Source organism: Carassius auratus, unplaced genomic scaffold, assembly GCF_003368295.1.
Source record: "Carassius auratus strain Wakin unplaced genomic scaffold, ASM336829v1 scaf_tig00008554, whole genome shotgun sequence".
In the NCBI taxonomy this organism is placed as follows: Eukaryota; Metazoa; Chordata; class Actinopteri; order Cypriniformes; family Cyprinidae; genus Carassius; species Carassius auratus.
In genome coordinates this window covers 45,655-70,592 of record NW_020523956.1, presented here as the reverse complement: position 1 = coordinate 70,592, position 24,938 = coordinate 45,655, and the positions used below count along the sequence as shown (strand labels likewise).

Genomic DNA, 24,938 nt, shown 5'->3' with positions numbered 1-24,938 from the left:
AAGCATTTTATTATAAGACAGGCTTAAAATGCAACATATGTACAATATTTAATAGCTTTGTCTCTATCCAAAGGTTGAAGATCCTGCTTCTTTAAATAATGCTAGATGTATTAAAATATTTATAATAAAACCAAAGTATTTATATATTAACATGACAATGAAAAATTTAAAGATATAAAAACTTAACAGCTTTTAACATGGGTTTAAGTTTAAAAAAAAATTTCTTGACAGGCACCATGAGATTTAAATTAAACTTTAAAAAACATTGCTCTATCTTGTCTTTCAGAACCTCAACAAGCAAGCGTACGATCTGGCAAAAGCCTTGCTGAAGAAGAACCGCTCAGGCCATAGAAGCCTTACATTACCAACGTGAGTAAATGTGATTTATTATAGTTCATTGTACATAGGATGTATGGGTGGGCCAATAGGCAATTTACATCATCTGATAGACATCATGATGTTGTGCAAGCCCCCACAACCCCCGCCACTTTTCGCACAATCGCGGTTTAGTTTTAATGTGCGGTTTGCACGTACTACCTTTATACTGTGGAGTGGCAGTACTTACCACACTGAGGATTTGCCAAATCATTTGCCATCATCCTCAGTCATCTCTCCTTAGGCAGTGTCTACACTGGACGCGACAGTTTGTCGTGTAGCACCGTAGCGCAGCGGTCCCCCAAACTTTTAGCGCCAAGGACCGGTTTAATGTCAGACAATATTTACACGGACCGGGGCTGTCGACTCTGTGACATTTAAACATGCCTTAAAATATAAGATACCGCTAAAATCCACTGCTCCCGGCTCTACTGGTCCAATCAGTGGCAGGGTTGTGCCAGTGTTGTTTTGTGTCGAAAATGTAAAAAATATACATCATGAATCTATTTTTCCCCAAACTGTGTTTTTGTCTTTTCCTGAATCACTACGGTACTCTTATAATAAGTGTTTATATTCGGACTATTTTAGTCTGGTTGGGGTAGCAACGCTGCAGAGTAGCACAGAACCTGCGTGACTCGCCATAGATGTAAACAGAGAGAAGTAGCTTCCGGCTACAATATTCTTCCGCTAGACGCGAGTGCCAAAAGTTACCGACTGAAGCTTTAATGTAAGTTATTTATTCTTTCTTGTGCGGCCCCGGTACCAAATGACGCATGGACCGATACCGGTCCGTGGCCCAAGGGTTGGGAACTGCTGCCGTAGCGCATAACCGAAAGACTGTCTACACTGGACGCGACAAAGGGACCATTAAAAATCATTTGTGTTTTGTGTCAGCAGGTCATAAATAGAATGCGGCAGCAGTTTACTGTCAGGTATTTGTGGTGTCATGTTGTCCCGCATCCAGTGTAAGACCTCATCACTGAATTTAATGAGTTCTATTGACTGATCTATATACAGTGAATCTCTATTATAGATCATGTGGTTCTATAGTATTTTGTCTCGCTGCTTGCATCCAGTGTAGACATGGTGTTAGGGATCGTTTGTTGTTTTCCCTTATAAGGATTCATGCTTCGGGCACACCTCCCCCAATCCCCTTGACAAAGACACCCCCCCCCCCCAGCTCGCCCCCTCTGCTTGATGTCGTCCATCACGATGTTTCACTGTAGACATTGTCAGATGCCAAATTTGAAGACATCGCCCAACCCTAATAGAAAGTACACCCTATCCTCTCATCAGCTGTACCAGAATCATGCTGGGGACAAGAAAGGTCTTCTTATTTATTTAAATTTTGAATAATCCCTAATGAACCTCCCTGATTTGGCTTCAGCCCTTTCGCTGTTGAAAACTCGTTGAGGCTGGCAACATTAACCAGAAATTATGAGCACCTCTCTATGCTCAAACGGCATGTTGAGCTTAAACGCATTCATCATCAACACCCGCAGGAGCATGCAGCGTTGTTATGCTATGAAACCTCTAGCGCTTTTAATGAGCACTGCAGGGAATAGAGATACTGAGAATAAGTGTGGAGGAGAGTCCTTTTCAATAACCCTTAATAGATCAGCAAGGCCTGATTTATATTTCTATTCCTCTTTCTATTCTGTACAAGCACTTTGTTGGAGACGACCTCTCCCACAATTTACTTTTTTTATTTCAATCTAATACCAGCTTCCTTACACTAATCTCTAATCGATGCCATGTTAAGTGCTGATGCCAAGCGCTTATGCAGGGAGTTTGAAAAGGTGCCGTTTTCTAGGGACATGCAGTAGATGCTGATGGTCACAGTGTGTGATGTACGGTTTGGTGTCTCAGTTCTTTAACCAGGTGCTGATGCTGGGGAAGACTTCAGTCAGTGATCTGTCAGAACATGTCTTTGACCTAATCCTGGAGCTCTACAACATCGACAGCCATCTACTGTTGTCTGTCTTGCCGCAGCTGGAGTTCAAGCTCAAGGTAAGATTGCTTGTTGACCATAAATAGTGTTATGTCATCTTTCGGGGTCTTTGATAAAAACTGTCTCAGTGTTTTTGCTTGTGAAAAAAAAGCATTATTGATTTGACGAGGATCAAGTTTTCCAAAAGTTTCCATCAGTTTTAAAATATAACGAAAGTCATTTATGAATGTATAATGTCTAATTCTGTTTTCAAATTATTTGATAGTGCGCCTGTTTTACCTCTATTATATTATTATTTGTTTTATTTTAAAATGATTATATTCATTATATTGGGGTAATTTTCACTTGGTAGGTCTTTTAGTGAAATCTGTTGACTTCAGCCATCTTTATTGCATTATGTGCCATTGGTGACCATTCAAAAATGGGGAAAGTTTCAAAACTTTTCAAGTTTTTTTTTTTCTCTCCAAAGTTTGCAGGCCTTTAGCTCAAAAAGTATTGAAGATATCTTAATGCCGTATTAGATTTTGGGTCTTAACAATTTTCTAACAAAATCTTAATTTTTAAGGCCATACATTGTCAAGTTCCAGATAGTAAATATTTAAATTGTACACATTTTCGGTGGTCAAAAACAAAATGTGGGTCACTTGAGGCTTCAGATTACTGGTCGACCGATATAGTTTTTTGTGACTGCCGTTATCTTGCTATTTAAAGCTTATATATATATATTATTTTTTATTTATTAATATTTAAGAAATGTGAATAAATTTGAGAAGGGATTAAAAAATAAATGTGTAAAATAAACATACTTTAGATGACAAAGTATTTTTCACAAATAAATATTTAATAAAAAATATAATTAAAAAGTAAGCAAAGACTGTGACTGTAACCAACAGGGCACTCAGTATTCTGGGAAGATTGAATGCATTGGGAATCATGTTTTTCAAATAAATCCAGTGTAACATTCATTTTACATACAGCACACTCAAATTATATGAACATGACAGAGGGCAAATAAAGCGCAGCATAATTTGAAATCACAAGTACAAAGTTTAAAGAATTCAATTCACATGGACTGACCATCACACAGAGAACACGCGATCATACTGGATAAAAATGCACACGTCATAAGATCTCACAGCTGGATTTGGCAAAGTTTGCAAGGTTTGTGAAATTAAATGTTCATTAGACATTCAAAGATTTGTCATTCAGACATTCAAAGATGATCAATGCGTATTTGCCTAATGCTGACAGGCGCTGCCGCTCTCAGCACCGTCGAAATAAAAGTCTGACGCACCAGTAAAATAAACGTTCAGGCTCAAACACATTGCCTAAGCAGAAAAATGTATATATTTTGTAGGAGGGATTTCGTTTAACAGCTTCTGGAGCTACCAAGAGTTCCGATAATGCAGTATTGGAACATGTTTGAAACCAATCTGTTCTAAAATCTATTAGCTAATGCTCATCAAACTTTTTTTTTTTTTTTTTTTTTTTTATACATGAAAACACATTTTTACTTTGTTTACTGATAACCAACACATTTTTGAAAGCATAGTTATTAGCATTGTTACGATTTATTAGATTAGAATTTGACATTCGGTTAACTACTAAATCTTTCTGTCCCCTTTTAATGTCAGGCTGGTAAGAGGTCTAGTTTTGGATGGCTATTTGGCTACTTTTAGGAATGTGTGCTACCCTTGTAATGAAATCCTTATTGAGCCTCTAGGACATCTGTGATAGCTCATGATTAACATCTCACAACGCCACGGAAGCAGTGCCTTGTTTACAGCTTTTTGCAGCCTGTGGGGGTAGAAAACCTCTTCAGAACCTTGAGTATATTAACTGTGGTCAGAACCTCATGAGACTTATGGTGTTTTAATGGCCAAATAAATACCACCCTTCAATGCCTTACCTGACATTGTGTTTTTGTGACAATAGAAAACTTGGTTCAGTTATTTGCAAGTTACCTGAAAGTTTAAAAGTTTGGTATTTCTAATAAATGAATATACCATTCCCGAGCTAAAAGATGCTGTACGCTGCATGAAATTGATTACACTTCAGCCGAGTCAACGATCCTTTCTTTCACATGAGATTTAATCCAGTGTGGCCTAAAAGCACAGTTAGCATTTTTCAAAAATCAGCAAAGGTGATTACTTTCTTTTTCATTGGCTGTGTTGTATAGAATTTTGACAAAAGCAGGTTGGGTTTGTGATGAGTGTATTATGAATGTTATCGGTCTGTTAGAGCTGCCTGTTCCGTGTACCATATTTGATGTTGTGTCTTTATCTTTAGTTTTTAATGCAAAACACAGTGAGGATGAGGCTAAATCAACTAAATGGGTTCATTGAATCCTTGTGCTGTAATAAATGGCCACAGGCCTTGCTCTCTGCAGTTATATCACCGGGAGACCCTTGTGTTTTGTAGAGCAATGATAACGATGAGCGCCTGCAAGTTGTGAAGCTCCTGGCCAAGATGTTTGGTGCAAAGGATTCAGAGCTCGCTTCACAGAACAAACCTCTCTGGCAGTGCTACCTTGGGAGGTATAGCTCATGCACAACACGTCCAATTACCTTTTTCTCTGTGTACACAAACTGGAAAAAACAAGTTTCAACAGCGAGACCAAGCTGCAAGATTGTGACCATCTGGGTTTGCTGTGGTTTCTTAGGTTTAATGACATCCATGTCCCTGTTCGACTGGAATGTGTAAAGTTTGCCAGCCATTGCTTGATGAACCATCCAGACCTGGCAAAAGATCTCACAGGTACAAACTGTTCCCCTTCGAACTTTGACTACTCCTTATATTTCACGACTTGGCATAAAAATCATCTGAAACTGAGGTGGACCCTCTTTGCTTTCTTAATACATTTTTGGGGTTAATTCATTGTGTTGTTTTAAAGAAAAGGGGATATCCTAAATAAAATATCAAAAATGACAGTTTGTTGTTTAGGGTAAAACAACCTGATACTAGTCAGAATCTTCTTTAACACTTGCTGCTGGTGATGTTTCAGGAAGAAGTCGTTGCCACAGTTTATGCACTGTGAACACGCTTTTAATAAAATAAATACTTTTTTAATGAAAAGATATATTTATGTTTACATATAATGTATTGAATATATATTTAATATTTTTATTCATTTATTTTTAAATATTTAATGTATTATTAATTTATTAATTTTTTTTATATTGAATGCATCACAATGCCTAGAAAAGAATACATATTAAACCATTTTCGAAAGTAGTCTATTTTGTGTATTTATTTGTTTTAAAATGTATTTACTTAATTGCAATTATTTTTGGTATACTGTATTCATGAGACAATGAAAATGTTGCATATGCACATTAACCCTAATTGTGCCTGTTTTATTTTATTTCTTTCTGCAGAGTTTTTGAAAGTAAGGTCACATGACCCAGAGGAGGCAATTCGACATGACGTCATCGTGTCCATCGTGACAGCTTCCAAAAAGGACCTCTCTCTGGTCAATGATCACCTGCTGAACTTTGTGAGGGAGAGGACTCTGGATAAGAGGGTTTGTGCCAGGCTGTTTTTATGTTTGTTTGCTTGCTGTCTCTTAAACATTCTTTATTAGTGCTGCAGGCATTTTATTTCACACATAATATCTGAGGGCCTTTTCTCCCATTAGTACCCCAAATGAACCAGAGATTTTGACATCACCGCATTCAGGGCAGAGCCGAGCTGGAATACATTAGCTTCTTGTTTCCTTCCAGACACACTCCATTTCTTCTCGCTATAATTTAATCAGCAGTCTCCTTTAGCCACCCGAGCTAGAGGGGATGGAATAATATAAATTGGACTATAACTCACATATAACCATTCCTCAGCCTTTTCAAAACGCTTTCAGGGAGGAATTTAATTGAAGGCCCCTCTGTGTTCCTGGACAAATGACACTGCAGTAGTCAAGGCGTATCTCCTTCTCGTCCTATTACGCTTCGTTTGTTTCTGCTTGCCATACAAAAGATTTGGTTTTATGCAGGAACTGTCATATCAGGCTTTTAATATGTAAATTTAGCTTCAGATTAAAAAAAACACACGTCTTGTTCCATTAAAATATCTGTTTTCTGTCTCGCATGGGTGTATGATCTTTATACCAGAACATAATAATCTTATCCCGTTGTGTTATCTTGCAGTGGCGGGTCCGAAAGGAGGCTATGATGGGTCTGGCTCAGATCTATAAGAAGTACGCTTTACAGGCAGAGGCAGGAAAAGAGGCAGCCAAGCAGATCTCCTGGATCAAAGACAAACTGCTTCACATTTACTACCAGAACAGCATCGATGATCGGTGAGTGAAGCTGATTAGCCGGCGGTCTTTCAATACTTGTGTGACATCCTCGTCTATTTTAAAGTCAGACTTTCTACAGTATATGGTTTATAAATTGGGCCAGTAGCGAATGCTGCTTCAAGTTAGTACATAGACATTAAGTGAAAAATACATAGATGTCTTGATACAAGTGGTTTTTGAGGATTGATAGATTATTTATGTGTAATTAATTAATTGTATTAAAATACTGGAGCTGTAAATCATAGTTTGCCATTTTAATAGACTTGTGGCGGTATTCGGTAATGCGATATATTACGGTAATGAATATGCACGATATCGTTATCGTGGGCACGTATAAATACCGCAAATAATTATATATTACAAATTATTCAGAATTTGAAATGCATTTTAAGAAAAGTCTTCCAATCACCTGGTCAAAATGCACAACACGGCTGCTTGAAAGATGCATGTGTGCTCTGATGTAAACAAGCACGCATGAGAAGCACATGGAGGAACACGTGAGAGACGCGTTGAATGAAAACACATTCATTCTCTGACAGTAGATGGCGCTAAACTGCAGAGAATGCAGTCCTTACCCTGGAAACCCCATATATAAACCAGCTGCACTACATTCTAAAACATTTAAATAATTTTAAATAGCCAATCAGATTTGTGTATTTGCTGTGATGTTCATCTTACCTATTGGTCTTTATAGTTCTTTTGCACTTGAATCTCTGCAAAACATTTAACTTTATATATATTTCTGAAAAAAAGCTATTTAACCTATTATACTATATACTATATTTTGAGCAATTTTAAAAACTAAATTTCAATACTGTGATAATACCGTTCACCGTGATAAAAGCATGATCAATTAATCGCAACAGGAAAATTTGATACCGGCATATCCCTAAATTTTAAGTAAGTTGACATTTTGTCTATGAAAACATTTTAATTGAATATTTAATTAGTTTAAAGTGTTCAGTATTTTTTTTTCTTGGTACTTGAAATGTGCTTGTTATTTGTTATGTGACGTATCACTGAACGAGATATTGTGTCTGTTCTCGAGAAGACCCTAAGCTCTGTAATCCGTGAAAGAGTTTTAGCATCATGTATTAAATATGCTTCGGTATATGAAATTACACTAGGGTGGCTGCCTAAAAATGCCAAAAAAAATAAAATCACAAGATTCTGTTGAAGTTTCTGTACAACCAATTTATTTCTGACACAATTTCAGTTGCAGTTTCCAAGGCGCTGCTTTTTCGATGTTGACTTAAAATGATATTGAAAAAGATTGTTGGTGTCTGACAGCCTTTGAATGAGGCGTGAAGCCTGTAAGAGCTCTGTTGTGTAATTGGATTTTATAAGGTTGTTCGCAAGCTGTTGGAATTTAAGGACCGTTGCTGAATGGAGGATTTGAGATGCTGTTGTTTACAGAGAAAAGTTACTGATGCCATGACGGGTCCAAAGTCTGCCAGTTGCCCCCTCTACATTAAAAATCCAATCATTTCTTCAAGGATTTTAGATGCATTGACAGCCAGTGGGCATGTTTCTCAAATGAGAATAGAGAAGAATTTCCTCTGAGAGATTGCACTTTGGCTTAAAACAAGAGAACTGTGAAAATCCTCAGCTGAACCTGTATTGAGTGATTCTGCAGAGCTCTCTGAACACAATGCCAATCGTAAAGAGAGAACAGTGATGTCACCAGACAGCCACTTACAAATGCAGATTCGGTAACGCATTACTTTGTAGCCTGTTTATGTAATGCATTATAAAGACATCATATTGCACATTGTGTGTATTGTAATGCATCACATGATCTATTTTTATAGATGATGTTAAATTATACGTTGTAATATGTTATCAGATTTCACAAGATTGTTTTTTTTCCCCTGCTGGCTGATTATACTGGCTATATTTTTAATGGTCTGACGACAAATATCTACAAAATATGTGTATGTATTAATTGTATTATTGTATGTCAAGTTTTTTTTATACAGAACTATATATATATATTTTTTTAATATAAATTGTTTACTTTTTTTTTTTTTTTTTTTTTACAGTAGTTTATTTACATTTTATTTTGAAGGAATGACTCCGAATTACCCAGGTATAATCCAACTATGATTGACTATATTCATACATGCACTTTAGTTGAAAATAATAACATGGTGCAATTTTGTGTATAATTACCAATTATTTGATCTAATAATTTGATAACTTGATTTAGGTTCACCAGCTACATATCTTGTGGAGATGGCCTACTGTTCAAAGGTTTGAGATCGATATGTTTGTTATTTGATTGTCTTATGGTCACCAAGGCTACATTTATTTGATTTAAAAATCCAGTTATATTGTAAGAAATTATGTCAGTTGAAAATAACTGTTTTTATTTTAATATATTTAAAAAACAATTTCTTCCACTGAAGGTAAAACTGAATTTTCAGCAGTCATCACTATTGTCTTGAGAAATGTGCTCTTTAAGAAATATTTCTATTATTTTTATTCTTCTAATATCTGTAGTGGTGTTTAATATTTTTTGTGGAAACTGTTATACAGATTTTCTTTGAAATATATATAGCAATGGTATTGACCAAATGAATGTGTATTTATTAAATAAAATAGTTAATTTAAAATCAAAATCAAAATTACACTAACTTTTGAACAGTAGTATATTTACTTGGACATAATGCGTGAATACAAAGAACACCTTTTGTAATGTTTTTATTTTATACATGTATATAGCTTCAAATAAACGGTTACCATAGATTTGCCTCACACTGAACCCAAGACTGGAGCCACAGGATGAGAAATGCAGAGATGGTCACAATTTGTGACTCGCAACTTCTTTCATTTCAAATTTAAATGCACATTGCAGCCTTTTTTGTTTTAAACATGACTCTCTCTCTCTCCTGTCTTGTAATCATTTCTGACTTTGTTGTTTTTTTGCTTTGCCACAAGCAGTACTTTTCATTTTCAAGCCTTTCTGGTGTCCCGGCTTGTCCACGTGCCCATTTTGAACTCCAAACTGATGAGTTGGTTTACAATGTTATTGCATCATTAAAGCATGTAATGACAACTGTGCAAAAGCAATTTGATGTTATGATTGGGTCATCAGTATGAGATTTGAGCTCACTTCAGTGGTGTCTAAGATCATTTACATTTGGGTGATAACTTGTCAGAGAAAACAGTGTATAGTATTAAAGGAATTTAAGTTAAATAGGTTGGGGGTTCGATTCCCCGGGAACACATGATTCAATGTAAAAATTGATAGCCTGAATGCTCTGTAATTCGCTTTGGATAAAAGAGTCTGATAAATACATAAATTTAAATTTAATTTACATATACAATAAATTATATATACATTTCTAAGATCGCATTTGTTTGTTTTTTCACTAGGTTGCTTGTTGAGAGGATCTTCGCCCAATATCTTGTGCCTCACAATCTAGAAACTACAGAGCGAATGAAGTGTCTGTATTACTTGTACGCCACATTGGATGGAAATGCTGTCAAGTAGGTGCATTAATTCTTGTTTTATTCTAAGAAAGAGATGCCCAAACCAAGGCCTGTTGTTGGTGCCTGGTGACCTTTGTTTGTTTTGGCCCCCCATGAAATGGTTATAAAAAAAGGAAAAAACATGCTATTAAAGCATAAGTTCATTTCTAATTAACATGCCCCCCCCCCCCAATAATTATTTATATTATTATTTACAATAATACAATAACTTTTTTCAGTGCAATGTAATATATACACACACTGATCTAAATGCTTGTTTAGACATTGAGAAGCTGATTTTGAACAATACAACCTGTTAACAAAAAGTCCCACTCTGTTAAATATGGTTTGACTTGGAAATGGGTCATATTATGGAGAGAAAACTGTTTCATGTTGTGTTCAGTGATTTTATAAGGTGCCTATAAAGATATTTTTGCAGACTTGGAATGTTGATTGTGGTTGTTGTGGTCCATCTCTCCTATAGAGCTCTGAATGAAATGTGGAAGTGTCAGAACATGCTGAGACACCATGTGAAAGATCTTCTGGATCTCATAAAACAGCCAAAAGTTGGTTTTTCCTCACAGTTGTTTGGTTTTGGTTATTGCTTTTTCTAAATCTTCTTTATTACATGGTTTGCATCTGTTTAAACATTCTTGAATACTTTTTTTTTATTCCCCCAGTCTGACTCTTACAACAAGACCGTATTCTCAAAGGTCATGGTTATCACAAGTAAGTTGTGTTGTCTCATCCACAGTGCTGTTAAAATGATATTCCTGTCAAGTACTAGCTGCCTTTTTTGTAGTAACAAGTAATATTTACTGAGGGGGAAACATCTCTCCATCTTTGTGTTGAAGGAAACCTGCCAGACCCAGGCAAGACGCAGGACTTTGTGAAGAAGCTCGCTCAGGTTCTTGAGGAGGATGAGAAGATCCGAAAGCAACTGGAGACTCTCGTGAGTCCGTCCTGTTCGTGCAAGCAGGCTGAAGTCTGCGTGGTAAGTACCTTATCGCTTCACCTTGCAGGTAAATCGTGTTTTTACCAACACAGTTGAAGTTGTCTCAGTTTATGGCTGTGTTTGCACCCCACAGAAAGAAGTCACCAAAAAATTGGGCAGCCCCAAACAACCCAGCAATCCTTTCCTAGAGATGGTGAAGTTTTTATTGGAGAGGATAGCGCCTGTTCATATCGACACCGAATCCATCAGGTACATTACGATTGTTAAATACCAGGAATAAATGTACTATCATTTGCACAGTCTCACTCCTTCCTCTCTTTCTGCAGTGCACTTATCAAACAGGTAAACAAATCTATAGAAGGAACTGCTGATGATGAAGATGAAGGAGTCCCCACCGAGCAAGCGATCAGAGCTGGCCTGGAGCTCCTAAAGGTAAAGAAATCTGTGTTACCCACATTAGACTGTATCCGTTTTGGCTTTATATCCATTTCCACTGATAATTACATTCAAGTTAGATTTGTTAGTTGCTGTAGTAGAGCTACATGTCATTTCTCTTCAGATGAACCATTATTTTAACCAAACAGGTATTGGTTGATTCAAAACATTGAAAATCAGAATTTAACGAAGACATGCAAATTACCAAAAACATGAAGGTTATCAAAAACATCTGGTAACATTTATAAAACAATTGAATTGGTAAATCATGTTTTGCTTCACTTTATTGAAAATTTATAGACCGTTTGTGCTGATTTATGTAAATGAGTCAAACTTTCCAGTGCTGTAGCGTTTTTACTACTGAACTTTAAATCAAAGATGGCAATGAAGTTTTTAGAGAAACAGATTTTTTAAAAGAAAGCTTGGCCCAATAAAATGAGAGCAGATACGATCGCCCAGCACCAATGCTCATATGTAAAAGCACAAAGTAACCTTTTTATTATTAGTTTGAGGTATGGGTTTTCTTTACGCTCAGGTCCTGTCCTTCACCCACCCGGTGTCATTCCACTCTGCCGAGACCTTTGAGTCTTTGCTGGGCTGTCTGAAAATGGACGATGAGAAGGTTGCAGAGGCTGCACTGCAAATCTTCAAAAACACTGGCAACAAACTGGAGGAGAGCTTCCCACACATCAAATCGTACGTTTGAGTCCGTCTCACGGCCCACGCTGATCAGAAAAACACATTTGGGCTTTATTCAAGAGGAGTTATGCTGCTTGATTTGTTCCATCAATTTAAGTTTCAAACATACTTATGTTTATTGAAGACAGTTTTCATTTTTTTTATTTCTGAGATGCTCTGGAAAACTAATTTCTATTTTGCTGTTCAGTCATCTATAAACTTGGATGGTGCCATTAACTCCTGCCTATTTGACTTCCTTTTGCCCCCTAGAGTCCTTTTAACAGTACTGCAGCACAAAGCAAAGAAGGGTCCTCCTCGCCAGGCCAAATATGCCATCCATTGCATTCATGCCATGTTCTCCAACAGAGACACACACTTCGCACAGATATTTGAGGTAAGATTAAGGTCCAAAAAATATCTGGAATTTTTTTTGTCTCTGAAATGAACTTTCCTTGGCACAGAGAACTCCCCATATTCTAACCAATTGTTTTCTATCTGCCGCAGCCTCTGCATAAGAGTCTAGACACAGATAACATGGAACAGCTCATAACCCCTTTAACAACACTGGGACACCTGGCAATGCTGGCCCCGGAACAGTTTGCAGCTCCGCTCAAGTCTTTAGTGGCCAATTTCATCGTTAAAGACCTGCTAATGAACGACCGGGTAATTTATATCATTGCTTATTATGGTTTCTCTATATAGGCATGATTGTTGATGAGAACACACAGCAATCAATTCCTCTGTATTGCTCAGGTGTGCATGATGTTCTTAACATGCATTGCTAGTGTTTTTTTTTTTTTTTGAACATTTATCTAGGATGTGCCTAAATGTTATTTTTTTTTATATATGTATGTGATTAAAACTAAATATAATTTGCAATTAAATGACTGTTCCAGTGTGTAATATTAGTAACGGCAATATTAATGGCAATAATAAAACAATATCATAATGGCAATTAGAGGTCGACCGAGAGTGCTACCGATAGCTAGGTTGGACCACACTGGCCTATACCGATTTATTAACTGATAGTTTTTACTGAACAAAAACTAAAATAGTGCTTTATTTAAATGAAACTTATAAATTTTCACATCAATTTAATGAAAGCTTAACAAAAAAATTACATGTTAAGGGCCCTATGAAATTTTTAATTTTTTTGTTGTTACCAATTTCTGTTTGAGCATGTATAATTATTTGAACTCATTACACAACTTATTTTATTTTATTTTGCCAATAACCAATTGTTCCCGCAATCAACTATAGGTGCCGATTAATCGGCAAAACCGATACATCGCCCGACCTCTAATGGCAATAAAAAATCTGTAATATTTCTCTATGAAGCCTTCCAGGAAATAATTTTTGTTTGTGTGTGTGTGTGATTTTATGTTGAATAAATAAACTTTTAATTTGAGTGAATTTTGAAGTTAAACATTTCTATGATAAATATATATAGAAAGAAAGAAAAAAATATATAAAAGCATTATACATTTAAATAATTAATCGCAATTATTTACATACCAATAAATCAGCCAAAATGTCATGCTTGCGAAAGCCCTGCTGATAATGGATATCATGGCTGGTTGAGAGAACAGCATTAAATATGCATGTTTATTTGGCTGTACCATTAACTAATTTGGACTTATTGAATTAATGTGATTTCATGGGGATGTCCTTTCTTAAGGCTTAAATCAATCCAGTATAATTATAAGAGTAAATGGGTGAGAAAGTTTAAGATCACATTTGATTGACCTTGTGGGCGAAGTTTTATTTCATTTTCCAGTGGTTATTCTAATATACATAGACGTGCGACGCATCATTTGTCTCCTTGCTTCTATAACAAGAAGTGCGTTTATTTTTAGTTGCAACCTTGCTAGCAACCGTTTAGACCAAGCAATAAAGGATTCTCTTCACTCTCAGGTTTTGAGGCATCTGATACTGATCTAGATTTTCTGTTCGCTTCAAAGATTCCTGGCAAGAAAACCACCAAGCTATGGGTCCCGGATGATGAAGTCTCTCCTGAAACATTGGCTAAGGTAAGACGCTGCTAAGATTTGACTTGCCATTTATTATTCCCTTTTTTTGAAAGTACCAGAGTGATTCATATCTCAGCCAGTATTGATTTGGTTCCCTAGAGATATGAATAGACGGGTTCTTTTCTTCTCTTTTTGTCCTTTACATTGTAAAAAAATGACACCCGAGCTTGCACTCACAGGAGATGATACTGAGGAGTAAAGGGTGTTCAATGCTTCTCTATCTCTGTGCCTCAGATTCAGGGTCTGAAACTAATGGTCAGATGGCTGCTTGGCGTGAAGAATAACCAAAGTAAATCTGGCAACTCCACTCTGAGAATGCTGACGGCTATCCTGAGCAGCGACGGTGATCTGACGGAGCAGGGCAAGATGGGGTGAGAGACATTTGCTTAGTATCTTTACTGTCACCACTGTCATTTAATGTCTTGCTGAATAAAATTTGAATTACTTTTTTATTATTATTTAATGACCCCTAACCTTTAAACAGTAGTGTATTTAAAATATGTAGATTGTATGGTTTAATTTTTTATTTGGAAATTATATAAAAGAAATTCAATATGCATTTCTTTGATACGTTTATTTTATTCCATTAAATGTTCATTTTAATTTAAGACATTTTACAATTATTTTATTTTAATCAAATGACACACTCAAGCACTCTACACTATTGCTATGAAATGATGGCATATGTTACACAGCATTTTCATTTGTTTACATATATGTCTGTAATATGAATGATTTAATATGCTGATTTTCTGTGTGAGCAGTAAGCCGGACATGTCTCGTCTGCGGCTGGCAGCTGGCTGTGCCATTCTTCGTCTCGCTCAGGAGCCGTGCTACCATGAGATCATCACCCTGGAGCAGTACCAACTCTGTGCCCTCGTCATCAACGTAAGACCAACCGCCGGCTCCTTATCCTTCTCCATATTGCCCTGATGGACTTATCTTTCATCCTAATGTCAAACAGAAGATCCCTTAACATTGTTTTAATGGGTTACTCTGCTTTGACTAGCAGACTGGTTGTCTAGTGATTCGCTGTGTTCTTGGTCAGCAGTCACGCTTCGAAATCTGATTTTATCGGTCTGAATAAACTGAACATAAAATTAGAAATCTGCTTCAGTACCCCAGATTAAATCCATTGAAAATAAAGCCCCTCCTTCTGTAACCTCATTCAATACTCAGTTTACTTCTATAATGTTTTCGGAATGCAACAGGATGTTCAACAGGATGTTCAACCTGAAAAAAAAAATGGCTGTTAATTATTTGGATAGTTTGAAGTGGGTGATTAATATTTAAATGGAGCCAGTCCATGTTGCATGTTAGGAAAACCAATGCTTACGTAGGCTGTGCAGGCTATTAAATAATGTTATTAACCAACAGACAAAAAAGGACGTCAGTAGGCAAATAGTGTCAGAGGAACTGATTAATCTTTCACAATAAGTGAATGTGCATTAAAAAAAGTAAATTGTGGGTCAGTTTGGATTTAATGTTGATCTGTACAGGAAACCAGAAGGTTGTATTGTCAAACCTTAACAAAAAGATGATCCAGCAGTGGTCAACTGAACAAGACTGATGGTGGCACTTAACCCCAGGTTACTTGAGGGTTATTGTCCTGGGGAGTGATTTGTAAGCCACTGAATAAAAGCATCGGCTGAGTGACTCATTAGGAACTAATGAATCCTCTTGTTTTTCTCAGGACGAGTGCTACCAGGTGCGACAGGCCTTCGCCCAGAAGCTACACAAAGGTCTGTGCCGATTGCGTCTGCCACTGGAGTACCTGGCTGTGTTCACGTTGTGTGCCAAAGACCCGGTGAAGGAGCGCAGGGCGCACGCCCGCCAGTGCCTGGTCAAAAACATCAACCTGCGCAGGGAATACCTGAAACAGCATGCAGCAGTCAGCGGTAAGAGAGCCATCACCATGATTTCAGTCAACTTTGAGCGTTTTTGAAAATGCTCTCTAAAGTGGATGAATTTTTAAAATGCCGTTTTCGTGTTGTAGTGTGGACTGTGAAAATGGAGGCTTCTGAAAACGATGATGCAAGTTTAGTCATGTGATGCATATTAAATAGATATCTGTGTGTTTACTGGTGTTGTGTACGTTATGTGCTATGCACTTTCACACTATTGCTACAGATGTGTTGCTTTGTACACTCTTCATATCACAGTCCTGCAAAGATGAAAGCAAATTTACTCAAGATCGCAATTTACAGCAAAACATGAGGGCAGTTGCGTTCTAGATCAGACATACAATCGTAAGTGTGTAAATAAAATATTTCTGTCAGAAAAACGGCATGAAAACGTCTCATGTCTGTTCCATGTGTATCATCTGCAGTGAGCTTATTTGAGGCCTTAAGCATGCGCAGAAAACTAATTTGACGTTTTCTGATGTTTCATTGTGGATGAGACACTTTGGAAAACGCTAGTGGGTGGAGAGCGTTTTAGTTTTAAAACGCTGTCCACCCACTAGCGTTTTCAAGCGTATCCGGATTAATGTAGACATAGCCTTAGGCACCTCACAATACATTAAGATTTGATACAAGGAGTCACGGTTCCATTGCAAACTGATTTACAGTCCATCTCAACACCAATTATTAATTCATTTAAAATTGTGACTTTTGTTGGGTTGATTCGAAAGAGAATCACTATGAGTCCATCATTTTGTTTGGTTATTACCAGGAATTTTAGAGGTGAGGATTCTTTTCAAATGATAAGAGTCATTCAGGACTCAAAAGCAGAATCAAATTCCCTGATCGAGGCCTCGTGATGTGTTTTTGTGCTAGTGATAGTTAAAATTCATGCATCTTCCAGTATAATGAAATATTTAGCTGCTCAGTTGAACTGCTCATCAGGGTCATTATGTAAAAGAGGCTGTTTGTTATGTCTGTCCTGTCAAGTGGATTCTCCGGTCCATTGTGTTGGTTTCTTCATCTGTTGCTCTTGGAATGAATTCATTGCACGTCAGCTTTTTCAGTTTCGATTTGTTAGCTTCAGACATTTGGAGGATGCGAACCTTTTCCAATTGTAATTCATATTCATGAGCCACAGTACAAACCAGGGCTTTTGTAAAACATTATGGGTCCTGGAATATGCCTAGATTTTTATCACACTCACATTATCATAAAAAGCATTTATGTGTGTACTGCAGAAAAGCTGATATCGCTCCTGCCGGAGTATGTGGTGCCATATGCAATTCACCTTTTGGTCCATGACCCAGACTACGTGAAGGTGCAGGACATCGAGCAGCTCAAAGACATCAAAGAGTGAGTCCACACAGAGTCCTCTTACATCATTAATAGGAGAATGTTTACCTCTTCATTAGGATGCCATTTCAAGCTCTGAAAATGTCAGATGTGTAATTTGGATGAGATATTCATTACCAATGGTGCCCTTTAAATGTTCATAAATGGTGGAGAAAATCTGTAGCTTTTTAGATGTTTGGCTAGCTGCTGAATACACTGAACAGTGGTGTTCCAGAGCTGCCATCTGCCTTTAATCTTAAAAATGACGTTCCTCTCTCTCTCATATTTTTCTCATTCCTTCAGGGCTTTGTGGTTTGTTTTGGAGATCCTAATGGCCAAAAATGAAAACAACAGCCATGCGTTCATCAGGAAAATGGTGGAAAACATAAAACAGACAAAAGATGGACAGTGTCCAGATGATCCCAAGATTAACGAGGTCCGTCTTGTTTCAGACTGATGCTTTGCTTTTCTCATGTAATTTCTTACAAGTTGTTCTAACTAATAACATATCTAGGGAGTTTAAATGATTGTCAGAACTGGATAATAAAACATGAAAAATGTCAGCCATCTGTCTATTTAGGATTTATTATAGACATTTCTACACTTGATAAACTTCTAAATGAATTCAAATGATTGGAAAAATGCATACAAATATAATACACATTTATTGTAAGAATCCAAATTATGGAATAATAATAATATAACATAAACTAGTGTTAAAATGCTTGGGGTAAGTACCTTTTTTTATATATATATATATATATATATATATATATAAAGTTGTCAATACTTTTTATTCATCAAGGAGGCATTAAATTGATCAAAAGTGACAATCTCTCTATAATCTATTTCACAATATTTGCTAATGTTTTTACAGTGATGTGGTTCAGAAAATTTCAGAAATTCAAACTAATTACAGAAATATAAAAAATATATATTTAAAAATCGAAAGAAACATGAAAAACTGGAATGCACTGCAATGCATGGAACCTTATATTTTTGTTACATTGTCCTGCTGTTTTCTTTTATTATTATAAACAGTTGACAATATTCAGTATCTTGCTTTGTGAAGATAAATGAAAATCATAAAAAGTTTACACTTCTCCATTCTCTCTCTCCTTGCAGAAATTGTACACCGTGTGTGATGTAGCCATGAACATCGTCATCTCCAAGAGCACCACATACAGTCTAGAGTCACCTAAAGATCCCGTGCTGCCTGCGCGCTACTTCACACAACCGGACAAGGTGCTTAACTGCTGCAGGACGTCCAGTTATAGAAATATCAGGGAATTTAGTATTTTTTGCTGCTTTAAAAAAGGACAGGAAAGTGGATGAGAGAGAAGCAGTAGAGGATTCTGATTGGATCTGAACCCGTGTCTCCTATGAACAGCAGCTCTTTATTTATGTTTAATGAGCACTACAAATATTTAGGCCTTGAAAAGTCACAGAAATGTCGCAGTCATTGAAATGTCTATAGTGCATATAAAACATTTTTTAAGCCCTAAAAATAAATGTTCTTTTGAGTGCAATCTCCATAAAAATAAAATATTGGAAGTCTTGATCCAGTCAGAAGTCATAGAAAATGATAGGTCAGCAGATGTGGAAGCCCTGCTGCGTACAAACTTTAAACTCAGTTGGCAGGTCAAGTAAGAATTTCAAACAAAATTTACTTTTCTCACTAAATCCCGTTTTATTTATTTTTTCTTCTGCTTTTCAGAATTTCAGTAACACAAAAAACTATCTGCCTCCTGAGATGAAGTCATTCTTTACTCCAGGAAAGGTACATATTTGCCCTCTATTCTGTGCGGTTAACCTTCTTGGGTAAGACAGGACTGTGAGATTGACTTCCTGATTCTCTCTGCAGCCCAAGGCGGCGAACGTGCTGGGCGCTGTGAACAAGCCCCTGTCCGCCACAGGAAAACTGCAGACCAAACTCTCACGCATGGAGACCATCAGCAATGCCAGCAGTAACTCTAACCCCAGCTCCCCTGGCCGCAGTAAAGGACGGTTAGTGGCACAAATGCACATACATGTGAGCTCATTGATATACAAGTTGGGGTCAGTATGAATTTTTTTTTTTTTTTTTTTTTTTTTTCAGCAAAGACACATTCAGTTGGTCAGAAGTGACATTAAACACATTTATAATGTTACATAAGATTTGTTTCAGATAAATGCTGCTATTTTAAACTAATATTAAAGAATCCTGGCTTTCACAAAAAATAAAATAAAGTGTGGCACAACCTTTTTTCAGCATTGATAATAGGTTTCTTGAGCTCCAAATCAGAATGATTTCTGAAGGATCATGTGACACTGAAGACTGTAAAAATGTTGCTGAAAATTCAGCTTTGCATCATGGGAATAAATTCCATTTATAAATATTAAAATAGGGAGAAAATATATTTTAAATTGTAAAAATATTACTGTTTTTTTTTTTTTTTTTTTTTTTTTTTTTTTTTTTTTTTTACAGTTTTTCTTCAGATAAATGCATTGTTGTGCATAAGACTAACTAAACCTGTGGAAAGTTTACTTAAAATTATAAAGAGCTGTGTATAACATATGTTATTTACTTTCAAACAGTAGTGTATATAGAAGATATCATTATGTTTCAAGAAAATTACATTAGTAACCTGATTGTTACATTGAAAACCTCATATCATGGCTTTCGCATTTTAATCTGTGCCTTTTATGAAAATATGTAGTTTAGCAAAAACGACATATTTGTAGCATAATCTGTTCAGTAGCGTGAATTTGTTCCAGATCTCCCATAAAACCAGTGGTGGTGTGCATAAACACACAAGCATTATAAATAACATGAGACACACTCCCTCTCCTAAAACTGTAATATTATGAACTCTTAGTTCTCTGCAGTCTGATCGCAAGCCTTGTATGAATCCATTTTGGGTGTTATTAAAAGTCATTTTTGTACTGAAAAATCTGGCTCTGGTATTAACATCCTACTGTGGGCTAAACAAGCTCTTTTGAGGTTACGGTGCTCAATAATGATAGCGCCTTTCAACGTTCCTGCATGAAGGGTGGGCATGTGATGGTCGTCTCAGACGCTTGGTTTCTGAATAGCTGTCATTGAGATTCTTTTGAATGGAGTGTTTCATGGATCTGCGTCACGAAGGCACGATAATTGCTGTTTCCTTTTACCTGTGCCACATCGAAAGAGCACTCGAGGGATGTACTGCTCGATGGCATTGAGATGACTCATGCTGTCCCTCGAGTTTATAATAGCCAAACTCGTAGGTGTCTTTATAATGTGACCAAGAAAAACAGCTGAAAAATGACTTGAATTTTGTCACTTGAGTCAGTTGTTGGGCTTTTAAAACATTTCTACAAACAATCTAAATACAAAGTTAGATGTGCTATGGACATGAATGATAGCTCAATGTAGTTAGTTATTTATTTTTTAATATACTGTTTGTGTAATTGGTAGATTTTGTCAGTGCAGATCATTTTCATTTTTAAGGATCTTAAACATTTTATTTTTTTAGACAAAAGAGTTGACTGTTTAGTAATAATAAGCTAAAAAATATCCCTGACACCCTAGCAACTACCCAACATATCTTTGGCACCATGCCAGGAAGTCTTGCATGGGCTTAAACCTAGATTTATTTTCTCAACCCAGGCTGGACTCTGCTGATGTGGACCACAGTGAGAATGAAGACATTTCAATGAAGAGCCCATCTGAGACCGAAAAGCCCAGCAGGGGGCGCAAGCGGGGGGCTGCAGCCAACCAGGACGACAAGGGTCAGGAGTCCAAGCCCAAGCGGGGCCGGAAGAAAGCTGCCAACACGAGCACTGATGATGCCGAGGACCAGTGGGGTGAAGACAGCAGCATAGCAGAGGCCTCCATTGAGGCCGAAGACGAACAGAACAGTCCGCCCAAGAGAGGCCGACGAGGACGGCCCCCCAAATCAACAGCCTCAAAAGACGAGACGCCAAGCAAGGGCAGGAGGGGTCGCAGGAAGACTGCTCCACCTGCGGATGAAGAAAATGAGGAAGAGCAAGAGGAAGAGGAGGACGATGAGGATGACGCAGGAAGTGAGAATATGGAGGTGAAGCCCAAAGGCAGAAGAGGACGTAAACCAAGGTTTGTGTGTGTGTGTGTGTGAGAGAGAGACCCTGGAGCACATACCAGTCTTAACTCGCTTAGTCAAATAGTAAAAAAAACATTGTATGGGTCACAATTACAGATTTTTATTTTATGCCAAAAATCATTATGACATTAAGTAAAGATCATGTTCCATGAAGATATTTTGTAAATTTTCTACTATAATTATATTCAAACTTTTTATTTTTAAACGACACATCGTGCAGCCCTAACATGTATATGTATATGACCTTAACAAAGATGAACTGGCACTGAGCGTCCCAAATACCCATAAACCCTTTATTCTTAACATTTGAAATGGTTATTCGCAGAGGGGAGGCAGATACTGCCAGCGATTCTGTGGAATCCACACCTCAGAAAAGGAGAGGACGACCTCCAAAGTCACAGACAGCAGCTAGGAAAGCCAGGTACACAGACTCATGTTGCTAAAAGCTTTCTGACATTTTCCCTTGATGCTGCCTTTAGTCTGTACATGTGTCTGGGGCTGTTTCATGGGTTTTATTTGACTCATACAATCTGTTTCAGCGGTGGGAGATCAAGAGCTGCTGCCAACCAGGAAGAGGAGTCTGAAGAGGACATGGACACAGCCCAGCAGAGCGAGGAGGAAGAGGACGAGTCAGTGGACTCTTCAACTAAAGTGAGTTTCCTTTCCCCTGATAACTCATAGTTATGGGAAACCAAATCAGCTGATTTAAAATTTAAAAAAGGGCTTTCTATGCAAATTGTTCATTGAAGATATAATATCTTAGATTTGGAGACATTTGCAGTAGTAATTGTTTGAAATTAATAGTTGGTTAAATATCTATGGTATGGTATGAGGAGTATTAAAAGAATATATATATATATATATATATATATATTTCTAGTAATCATGAATGATTTTAAGCCGTAGAAATGTATTGGGTAGACATCTTCAAAATTTTAATAAATATAAATGTAATCATTGTTTAATTGTATTAATTCAACAGAATTCAGCTCTGGAAATCTGTATGAAGATTAAAAAATATATATCTTTATCAAGTAATCATGAAAGATCTTAAGTCATAAAAATGAATTGGGCAAGAAATCTTAGGATTTCAAAAAAAAAATGTTTTTTAAATATAGTATCTGTTTTAATTTTAATTCCATAAAGGTTTGCTCAAGAAATCTATATGAAGATTTTAAAAAATGTAATCTTTCAAGTATTCATGAATCATGCTCCGTGCTCCTGTAATCTACACTGAAGACATAGAGCACCCTCTCGCGGCGGTAGACGGTAATGCTTTCTCTTGGTTCTCAAATAAATGCGACTTATAGTCGAGTGCGACTTGTATTATGTTTTTTTTCCTCCTCATGACATACTTTCATTACCCAAAAAATACGGTAGTAATAGTGATGGAACGTAATAAATTCATTGGGCAGAAAATTATACAATCAAATATAATAATTGTTTAAAAGAAATTTAATTCAATGTAGAAATCTGTTGAAGAAAACTGAATGAAGGATTTAAAAACTCTTTCTAACCATGAATGATAAAGTCATATAAATTTATTCAGCTGAGATCTTAAAAATTGTAATTTAAATTAATGCAGAGATGTTTAAAATTTTTTATATTTTATATTGGCCAGAAAATTAGAAATAGAAATTGATTAGTAAGGAGTGGTGAAAGTTACATTTACATTTAATCATTTAGCAGACACTTTTATCCAAAGAGATTTACAAATGAGAACAATAGAAGCAATCAGACCAACAAAACCAACAAAAGTCCTGAGAATGTGCTTATATGTTTTTGTAGGTGCGACGGAAGGTGGGGAGAAGAGACCGAAGATGAGTGCTTTCAAAGACAAAATGCAAGATTGATTGGAGATTGCTATACTTAAGGAAAAAGTCTGATGCACAGAGCGAACTTGTGAAAGTTGGGACTTTTTGGAGCCATGCAACTGCTTTAGCTGTATTTTGCCGTCTTTTACTGCCGTATGCTTCTGCCTCCCCTATCCACCATGACTCGTGGTTCGTTTTCCATTGTTATGTGTGCGCCGACCATGTTATCTTAATTGTATGAGAAAGAAAGTGTAAATAGTTTTTGGGCTCTTAACACCCCCCCCCCCCCCCCTCAGGTTAGGGATACAACTTGTATAGCTTTGACCTCAAGCTTTAAATATATTGCACCAGCTGATCTGTCCAAGTAAACGAAAAAAAATCTCATCACCTTTTAGCAGTACTATACGTGTCCCGTGTGTCTTCTGTATATCATTCTGTAATATGCTACATAACCATTTTGTAGTTCCCTTTTTTTTTTATTTGTTTGTCGTTTTATTCTTTCCTTTTTTAACCCTTCTCATTTGTGTAATTCTTGTGTGCATATGGTTGTGCATGTGCAAATGTGCCTCTGCAGATAAAAGAAACACTGGTTTGATGATAAATTCATGTATTTGTTACATTTTACAGCCCAGTATTGATTTTATCAGTGTTTTAAACGGGGAGGAGATGGTACAGAGCATTGGTTTTTAATATTGGCTGTTAGGAAACAATGGAAGATTCTCCCCCACCATCCAAATCAGTTTTTTCAGTCTGCTGAACCAATAAAATATTCTGTATAAATAACTTGCATATTTGTTATTTTAAATGTTCAGTTAGCCATTTTGATGCAAAAGACCTCGAAATATATAGACTGAACTTTAATAAAAAAAAAAATTAAACTAAACTTTCTAAAATATAAAGGCATATATACTTATATACACCCTCAATGCATACATTTTTATGTATATGCATTTATCTGACATATATTTGAGGTTTATATTTAGTAAAACATCTTATTTAATTACATTTTTTGAAAAAAACTTAGAGAAAAAACTGTCGATATGAGAATAGTATGTAATTATATATATATATATATATATATATATATATATATATGTTGTTTTTTTTTAAAGAGCATTTAGGCATTTTAAGAGAAGTTATTTTCTAGTTTTGTCTTCAAAAAATGGGTAAAGACTTTGTATCATTTAAGCCATTCATAGTTAAGAAAAGTGTAACCTATACAGCTGTCTGAAATGTTATTTTTTAATAATAACGATTGTCAAACATCTACATAAACTACATGGTCAGTCCTAAAAATGTTAATTTCAACACTTTCTAATCTGTCCAGAAGATCCAGTGAACGTCTTAAACTTTACTGGTGATTGAGGTGATTAAACAAATAAATAAATGTATCTGAGGGTCGACAGGATTTAAAAAAAAAATAATTATAATAATAATTATACATTTTTATAATTCCAGCTCAGTTTCTCATGCAATACATTCTTTACAAAAGCAGCAAAAAGCAGTTTCAATCCATTCGAGTGCAATTAAATCAGATGACTGCTGACTGGATCTGGATCTTTCGTAAATTTCAAGTTTGAGGATATTAGGTTT

At 36.4% G+C, this 24,938-nt stretch overlaps 1 pseudogene; it reads left to right on the top strand.

Moving 5' to 3' along the window:
* The first annotated feature begins 286 nt into the window (after positions 1 to 286).
* LOC113072145 (sister chromatid cohesion protein PDS5 homolog B-like) lies at positions 287 to 24,128 on the top strand (annotated as a pseudogene).
* Positions 24,129 to 24,938: the final 810 nt, after the last annotated feature.